The following is an 8,075-nucleotide window of genomic DNA, read 5'->3' as shown; positions in this document are numbered from 1 at the left end:
CTTATTATAAGACTAGATAGCACAGCCCCATGGCACCCAGGCCCTTGTCCCCAGTCCATTTTCCTCTCAGTCTACTACGGACTCACCATGCCCTCTTCTGATCTCCTGCCTCTTCATATTTTCCTCCCATCTGGAGAGAGCCAGTAACAGGTCAATATACATGTATATACATTTAAAATTAATTTTATACCTTGCTGTGCATACATGTGAAAACAGCTATGAATATAGCCCATGCTACGTGGCAGGCAATGGAAAAAGGGGGTGGGAGGAACATTGAACATTGAAAAAAAAATTCCACACCCGGCTAATTTAAGGCACAAACACACCTGTATAAAGCAGTTTTTAACCCAAGTGAACATAGAAAGAGTCAGAAATGGAGCTTTCAACTATCTGAGCCAAAGAACCCAGCACAAAAAAAAGTGGCTTAATTGTACATCAGTCTGGAAAAATAAGCAGCCCTTAAAATACAAAGGCTCTTTTAGGCAGTATTATTTCTATTGCTCAGGACCTCCCTTGCATTCTGAACCTGTGTCATGGGATGGTGTGGCTCAGCTAGGCTAGCCTCTTTCTTTTCCCTTCACTGTATTATACTCTACCTCCTACTGGCACCTTTTCATAACCATACTTTAATGAGTTGCTTATTGGTCACTTCCCTGCCTACTTTAATGCAAACTGCTTTTATATTTTTAATTATATATCTGTAATTTCCTTACTAACATAATCAAAAAATACTGAAAGGCACATCTTAATAAGGCCAGCAACAAACAGGAAATTACTAGTTTGTAAGGTAAGCCATTTTGGAGATGTTACAAGTAAACAAAAGACAGAACAATTGTTATAAGCAGGGCTGGCTCCAGGCACCAGCGGAGGAAGCACATGCCTGGGGCGGCACATGCTAAGGGGCGGCATTCCGTCCATTCTTGGGGCAGCAAAAATGGTAGAGCTGGCCCTGGTTAGAAGTGAACATTGTAGAGGCAGCTTTTCAAAAACTGATGTTAAAACACCTTGTCTTTTTTAACCAAAATTTCCCAGAAAACTTTTATCCTGGAATGAGATGTGGCATGTGAAATTTCATAAAGACAATTTTATATTTGTGGTGTGTATGTTTGCTTGTGTCATCTTGACTTTTAATGGCAAAGCTAGGTTCATCCTAATGATGGAATACCATACCATAGTAAATCTATTTATGGGACCATGAACTCTTGGACCAAGAGAATCGCAACAAAAATTTCATAGGTGTTATTTTTCATAGGTGATGATTTTAACATTTGATTGTAATGTCCTGGAAAGAGCCCCCTTGTGTCTGATCAACAATGCTTGCCATGAAATTTCAGCAAAAAACAAAAATACAAGTGCCATGATTGAAATCCCATCGACTTCAGTGGGGCTACCTCCAGACTTTTTAAACATTGGCAATAGAGAGCATCCATTTCAGCCCTTCCTCAGGACTTAGTGCCTCCAGGGACAAGATATCTGGGGCAATTTCAGGTTGATGGCTGAAAATGCAGGATGTTTAAAATAGGATCTTATTAAATTCTTTAGTTTACTACTGAGACATTTCTTGTTAATGGAAGGATCATAGTAACCTAAATGTATCTTCAGTATAACAGATATTTACCTTCTGTTTTTCATTACCCTTTTTTCTCTCTTCCTCTCCCCTCCCCCCTTCCCCACTTGCACTCTACATTATAAACAATAAAATCGTTTCTACAATGGGTTTGATTATTTGTCTTAAAAAGATGTCATTGTCATACAATTAAAGGAAATAATAAAACAGTGGTTTGGCATTTATCAGGGGAGGTGTATGTGTGTGGCAAGCTTGGGGGATAGAGTGAGTGCAGCAGATGTCAAAAGAGACAAAACACTTTCTTGGGGGAAAAAAGAGGGTCTATTAGGACATGGGAACTAATGTATGTGTCAATCCATTAAGATTTAGCATTAGGAGCTTTTTTTTTTTAAGGTAAGATAAAATGAATTGCAAATACATTAACAATTGATCCATAACCCATTACTGAATGCCTGTAAAGGCATATGAACAGCATTGGTATCTCTTCAAATCCACTGCCATTCCTGGAGCTCAGTATTGAGAAAGGGAGTTGCTTTGCTCCTGAAAATCTAACAACCACTTTTGCAATGTCACCAATTTTTTCAATCATCCAAATACCACCAATTCAATTAAGCTCATAAACTTCCTACCCATAGTTCTCCAGGATAAGCAGCTCCATTTAAAAGTGAATGCGGACGAGCTTGTGCTGTCCATGTGAAATATTGTTCAATCAACAGCCAAAGTTTTACTTGTCAGTTTTGATATATCCGATAATAGCTGTAGGTTGTTTTGCAATGTCCAATGTTCTGTGAAGATGGGCTTTTCATATTCTTTATTGTTTTTTTCTGACAAAATGTTGCCTGGACTTTTGCAGTATTGTGAAATGAAACAACAGTAAAAACAATATATAATTTAACCCTCATAGACCTAGCTGGACTGCAGATAAGCATCTTTCCCAGGCTTATGGCTAATTTTGGTCAGGATATAATGAATTCCTGTTCATTGATCCTTTATAAGCATCCTCAGTGATTGAACATAACCCCACACACAGTGGGCACTAATTCATTTGTGCCCCTTTTCACTCTGTTTTAATCAGCATATGACACTCTTGAAAATCAAACCCATAATTAAGCTTCACAGTTAGTCAGTTTTGGCAAATAATGCAAAAAATAAAAACATGATTTCCTGGTGTTGTAGATAGTTCTGTAGTCATCTTTGTAGGTAGACTGTGCATTTATACTCTCAGTGCCTGGTGATTTATTCCTTCCTAATAGAGCTTTGTTTCTTTTTTTTCTCATCCTCTGTGCAGAGATTATTACACTATGTTATCAATACACTGTTCAGATTCAAGTATGTCTTTATTTTTTACTAGTGGGAATACACTTTTTAGAAACAGCTGTTTATTACTTATATAGGTAGAACGAAAAGATACACATACACAAACACACATTCACAAATCAACTTAATAAGCACCTCTGATAAATAGCACAGCTACTTAATTGGGACATTTGCTTAGGAACAGATTCAATGACCCCAATCAGTGAATTAATGGCACACCTAGTTGTGAAAAGTCCATTTAAATGATATGCTTGGTGTTGTCTACAGCCTATTCACAGTAGTTAACAGGTGTGAATTGGTGTTCATAGCATAAATTTCCTGCTGCTTGGCTTTGTTCAGGCTAGGTTGCTTCTCTACTTTTATGGTTGCTAAATGAATTTGTTGCATGATTTTCCTTAAATTTATCGGAATATATTAATATTTTGTAACAAGTTTATTAACAAAGGGTAGGGATTATTTAAAAGAAGGTTCTGTTGGAGGATCCTTGTTATTTCACAATGGACTGGCAGGATGACACTCTTGTACATTATGCATAAAAATCCTTAAGCTATTAAAGGAAGAGTTGATTTCCTAGATTAATTGATATAATAATTTTAGATCCAAGTGTTACCTGTTTCCTGTAACTTCTTGTGGGTTTCATTGTTCAAATGAACTCTGCTGATACCACTAGCCACCTTTAGAGACATGCAAAATGTATAATGTCAAAGGTCCCTTGTATCTCTCCATAAATGGACAACTCTGCCTTAAAAAATCTCATTGTTTCACCAAAATCTCCAGATCTGACAGATCCTCATGTCCCTGTTCTGGTTTGTCTCTTCAGTGTTCGATTTCTACTACCCATAGAGTTCAGGTTACAAATTACACAAGGCTGGCTCTAAAACAATATAGGCAGCTGTATTTACCTGTGAATCAAGCTGTAGTTCAAACTTTTCCCTCATGATTGGTGCTATGTAGAGGCTGTAAAGGTGAGTTGTTTTGTTTTTTGAGTTTTTTCCCCCATCCCTATGACCCTTATTATCTCTTAAACAAACAAAATTGCAGAACCAGAATATAATATCTTTTATTGAAGTAAATAGAGTCCTTTTCTCTTCTCCTCCTAAATTTCTTAATGTTTACTGAATCTTTAATGGCAGCTTTCCAGATAAATAAAACTGTTGTGCTACTTTCTATAAATTGCCATCAACAAACTCTGACCAGATTTAGAACACACTGTAAAACCCACCTTTTGATAAAACTTTTCCACCATAGCTGGAAGGTTGTATAGGTACATTCACCCCACACAGAGCTTTTTATATTCAGGAGATGATACAAGGCAGAATAATCTATGTTCAGGTGAAATGATAATTTAATTTACATATGCAATACTTATATATATCAATGATGGGTGCTCTATAGAAGCTTACGATAGTGTTAAATTTCAATTTACCGTTCTTTTCCTGTACATCAAAAGATCTACAGTATAAGTAAAGATGAGGAACAAATTACCCCTGTCTGCTATGTCTTAGCCAGTTGATTGGCTGATTGGATGGTCCTTGCAGAGCATTTTTTAGCTAAAGATTCATCTGTCACAGTTTGGGTTGCAATCCAGACAAGTGTATAGCTGCAACTCTGATTCCAGACATCCACTGGCCTCAGTTACTACTTGCAGGGTAACCCCAACACGCTCCTAGTCTTGGATTTTCCCCCAAAAAACCATGTGTTCTGCACTATCCAACCCTCTCATGGACAGTTCAAATATTAAGGTTTGTTGCCCCTGTAAGGAGTCAATATTCAACAAATTGTTACTTTAACTGGAGTTACCAAACAGTTCAGTTTCACCACAGCAGTGGATTGGTTTAGATTAATAATAAAACAAGTTTATTAACAAAAGACTATATGATTTTAAGTGAATTCAGGTATAAGAGAGAAGTCAGAAATGTTTACAAGAAAATAGAAGTGAAAACATACATGTAAAGGTCTAAAACAATCTAGCAAGTTTTGGGTCAAGGCTTTGTTTCAGATGGCCTTTCTCACTCACAGTCTTCCAGCAAGATGGTGACTGACAATCTCCTCACTGAGGATCTTTCCCAGAGCCCCAAAGGTGCTGGTGCCTTTGTCTTAGCCGGTGAAAAAGATAATTTGGGGTTCTCAGCCCCTTTCTTTTATAGTCCAGTGAACCTTTGAAGTGGATTCTTCTGAAGGTCACCCTTCAGAGTAAAGTTTAGCTGAAAAGCGAAGAAAGTGACATGGAGTCTGGTGATGAAGGAGGCTCCATGCTCTTTCTTCCTTTGCTAAAATGTAAATTATTCTGTTTCCTGCCATCTCCTATTTATATGTATTTATATGTAAATTGAGGTAAACACTCATTCCTTTGTTTAGGATAGGCCTGTTTAACAACTTTTGCCTAGGCAGAGGCTGTCTGATTTTCAAGTGTGCTAATTACATCATACAGGGGAAATTCATAACTTTTCATACACAGTTGATATATACATTTCAACATGATATTATTGACCAGTGAGTTATTAGTTTTCAAATGATACCGCACAAGGCATATTTTGTACAAAGATTATTACAATGGTGTGTAGAATATGAAGACAGGGATTCTTTCAGTCACACCATCTCAAACACCAGAAACCAATGGGTTCCTATTCTCACATCAACTCAAGATGTGAAGTATCAGAGGGGCAGCCGTGTTAATCTGGATCTGTAAAAGCAGCAAAAAGTCCTGTGGCACCTTATAGACTAACAGACGTATTGTGAACAGATGTGAAGACTGTCAAGTTCATTGAAGGGTGGCAGAAAGTTGTACAAACCCATCTCTGGAATATTGGTGTAGAACTTTATAAAAGCTCCCTCATCCTGCTCCAATTCTTTTCTGACATCCGTGGTAAACCAACTTGAATCCACAAAGAGTGGGCAAATAGGAGATTATGCCCTTGTTACATCATTTCTAAAAGTCTGACAAAAAAGATCTATCATGAAAACATACATAACAGAAAAAAAAAGCTTTAGATCAGGCTATGACTACAATAGATGAGAATAAACTCTAAAAGGCAGGCTGTATATTACTCAAAAGTTTTTTCAGGGTCCAGAATGGAATCTTTTTACAATTTGAGACCTTCTGGGCAATATTTATCTGTTGCAGTCCTGAAGAAGGAGGTGACAGATGGTTGGTCTACATGGTGAGATAATGTGCTCTACAGAGGTGTGATTTCTAAAGCGCATTAATGCACTAACTAAAGCACATTAATTGATCTGTATATACCCTAGTGCCCTCCAGAAATCACGTTACCCACTGTGTAGACAAACCTAGAGTTTGGAATCCCAGACTCTGGGAATTGTTGAGGCCAGGGGTACATCACACAGCAGTGCTTACTTCTAGAACCAATGTTTCTAGAAACCAACTAGTTTCAAAATCAATATTTGCTATGTGTGGTGAGAGTGTGAGAAGTGTAATGCAAGTGCAGTGGTTGCTTGACAAAGAAAGGAAAACTTACTCTGAGGATGTTTGAGTGTGGAAGTCCATGCCATTTATCGACACCACCTAAAAAGAAAGGCAGGGAAGCAACAGAAAGCGTGATTAGACTGTTATGCTTATAGTATAGGTTGATTTTTACAGAACCCCCCTATTAATTCAAATGGCATGTGGAATCATACCGGGATATGGGCTATTGGCAGGACAGTTTTCGCTGATGACAAATCATAATTTCTATTAATATTTGCTTTTTTTCTCTTTTTTTTTTCTGAGCCTCATTTCCAAGGAGGAACATGTTCAAATAGCTAAAGACAAGCTTTAATTGAAAACTTGAACACAGGCTGTACGTGTCACACTGCTTGGACAGTCACTGTACACACACATTTATATTCGATGAAAGGAAAGTCCCACTAACCCAAACCAGCTTGATTGGAATCTGAGGTTGTCAAGCACTATTTGTCAGGCATAACTACAGTATGAAGGCAGTAATACACTATTCCCAAACACACAAATGAAGGGAGGTAACTGAGAGACCTAAGGTCCATTCAGCAGTATTACAAGTATTATAGAAGGGATTCTTAAATCCGCTTTACTGAAATAAAATTCTGGGCAGTGGATGGTATTTAGCATTTGCTCTTCTGACAGATATTAAGTCAATTCTGGGTGAATTAGCCTTAAATAATCTTGTTCATTTCAATCTCTTCTGTCAATTCAGCACAGACTATTAGGCACAGAAATCACGTAAAATCACTATTGCAGTTAGGATGTACATCACAGTATAAAACATTAATTATAACTAAACACACATAGTACATGAGTATTAAATTATCTGTGGGTTTTTAACTCTTGTCTTTTTAAGTGCATATCAGCCCTGCACAATAGTCTTGTTTGTTGTTTGCTTCAACTCAATAATCATTACAGGAAATATAACCTATTCTCTAAACTTTTAGAGAGAAATCTTAAATTGATACTTAATGTGAAATAATGTGACTGACATGTGAAGATACCTTACATAGTGTGGCAGATATCGTGTTAAATTATCCGTGGTATTGGGAACTTGCAGGTCGTTGACTATCCCAATTTAATTTGGCTAGTACAGGACATTTCTAATAATTAATACTGTAATAACACTTAATGATCTGCACTCATGCAATCTGAAAAACCAGCTAATGGTGCAGTTTTTAGTGACTGAACAAACAGCAAGTTTTAAATTTGTCAAACACTGCAATTTCAGCATCGCACTGCCATGCAGGAGACCTTGCCTGTGGGGCTCTCACTGACCCATTCACTGCAGACTTGGGCATGACATGGCAGAAGTGAGGGATGTGGTCTCAGGAGAGGTTCTGTTCACTTGGAACTGGATATGGGAGAGCTGCATTAGAGGGAGCCACTAGCACTCCTTTCCTTCCTCCTTTCAGATATAAGTGCTGTGATGACTGTCAGTGGAGAGGGAAAGACGACACTGGCAAATGAGAAACAAGAATTAGAAGAGTGACTCTATTAATCACTTTGATAGGAAGAATTATTAATATGGGAAATTAATTAATTAATTAATCCTAAATTATATTCCCCACTCTCTACCCCACAACCACTTCCAAAATGATTCTTGTTAGTGAAGAAACAATCTGCAAGTATAGCTGCATTCAATGGGAATTTTGCCTGCATTAGGACTTCAGGATTTGACTCTCTGAAGATTAAGAAGGGCTATGAAGGATCCCAGACTCTGACGTCTCAAAG

General features: G+C 37.6%; 1 long non-coding RNA gene across 1 annotated transcript in view; it reads right to left on the bottom strand.

Moving 5' to 3' along the window:
* Positions 1-7,767, bottom strand: part of LOC123362507 — a 7,772-nt gene extending 5 nt beyond the window's left edge. Inside the window, exons 1-4 of the long non-coding RNA XR_006576463.1 lie at positions 7,620-7,767; positions 6,361-6,407; positions 3,495-3,558; positions 1-130 (exon numbers count right to left, since the gene is read on the bottom strand). The exon at positions 1-130 is cut by the window's left edge and continues 5 nt beyond it. This is a non-coding gene — a long non-coding RNA (uncharacterized LOC123362507). The remainder of the gene's footprint in view (positions 131-3,494; positions 3,559-6,360; positions 6,408-7,619) is intronic.
* Positions 7,768-8,075: the final 308 nt, after the last annotated feature.

The sequence above is a fragment of the Mauremys mutica genome, chromosome 2, assembly GCF_020497125.1.
Source record: "Mauremys mutica isolate MM-2020 ecotype Southern chromosome 2, ASM2049712v1, whole genome shotgun sequence".
Taxonomy (NCBI): domain Eukaryota; kingdom Metazoa; phylum Chordata; order Testudines; family Geoemydidae; genus Mauremys; species Mauremys mutica.
Note: the sequence above shows the minus strand (reverse complement) of the source record. Positions and strands in the feature narration are given on the sequence as shown.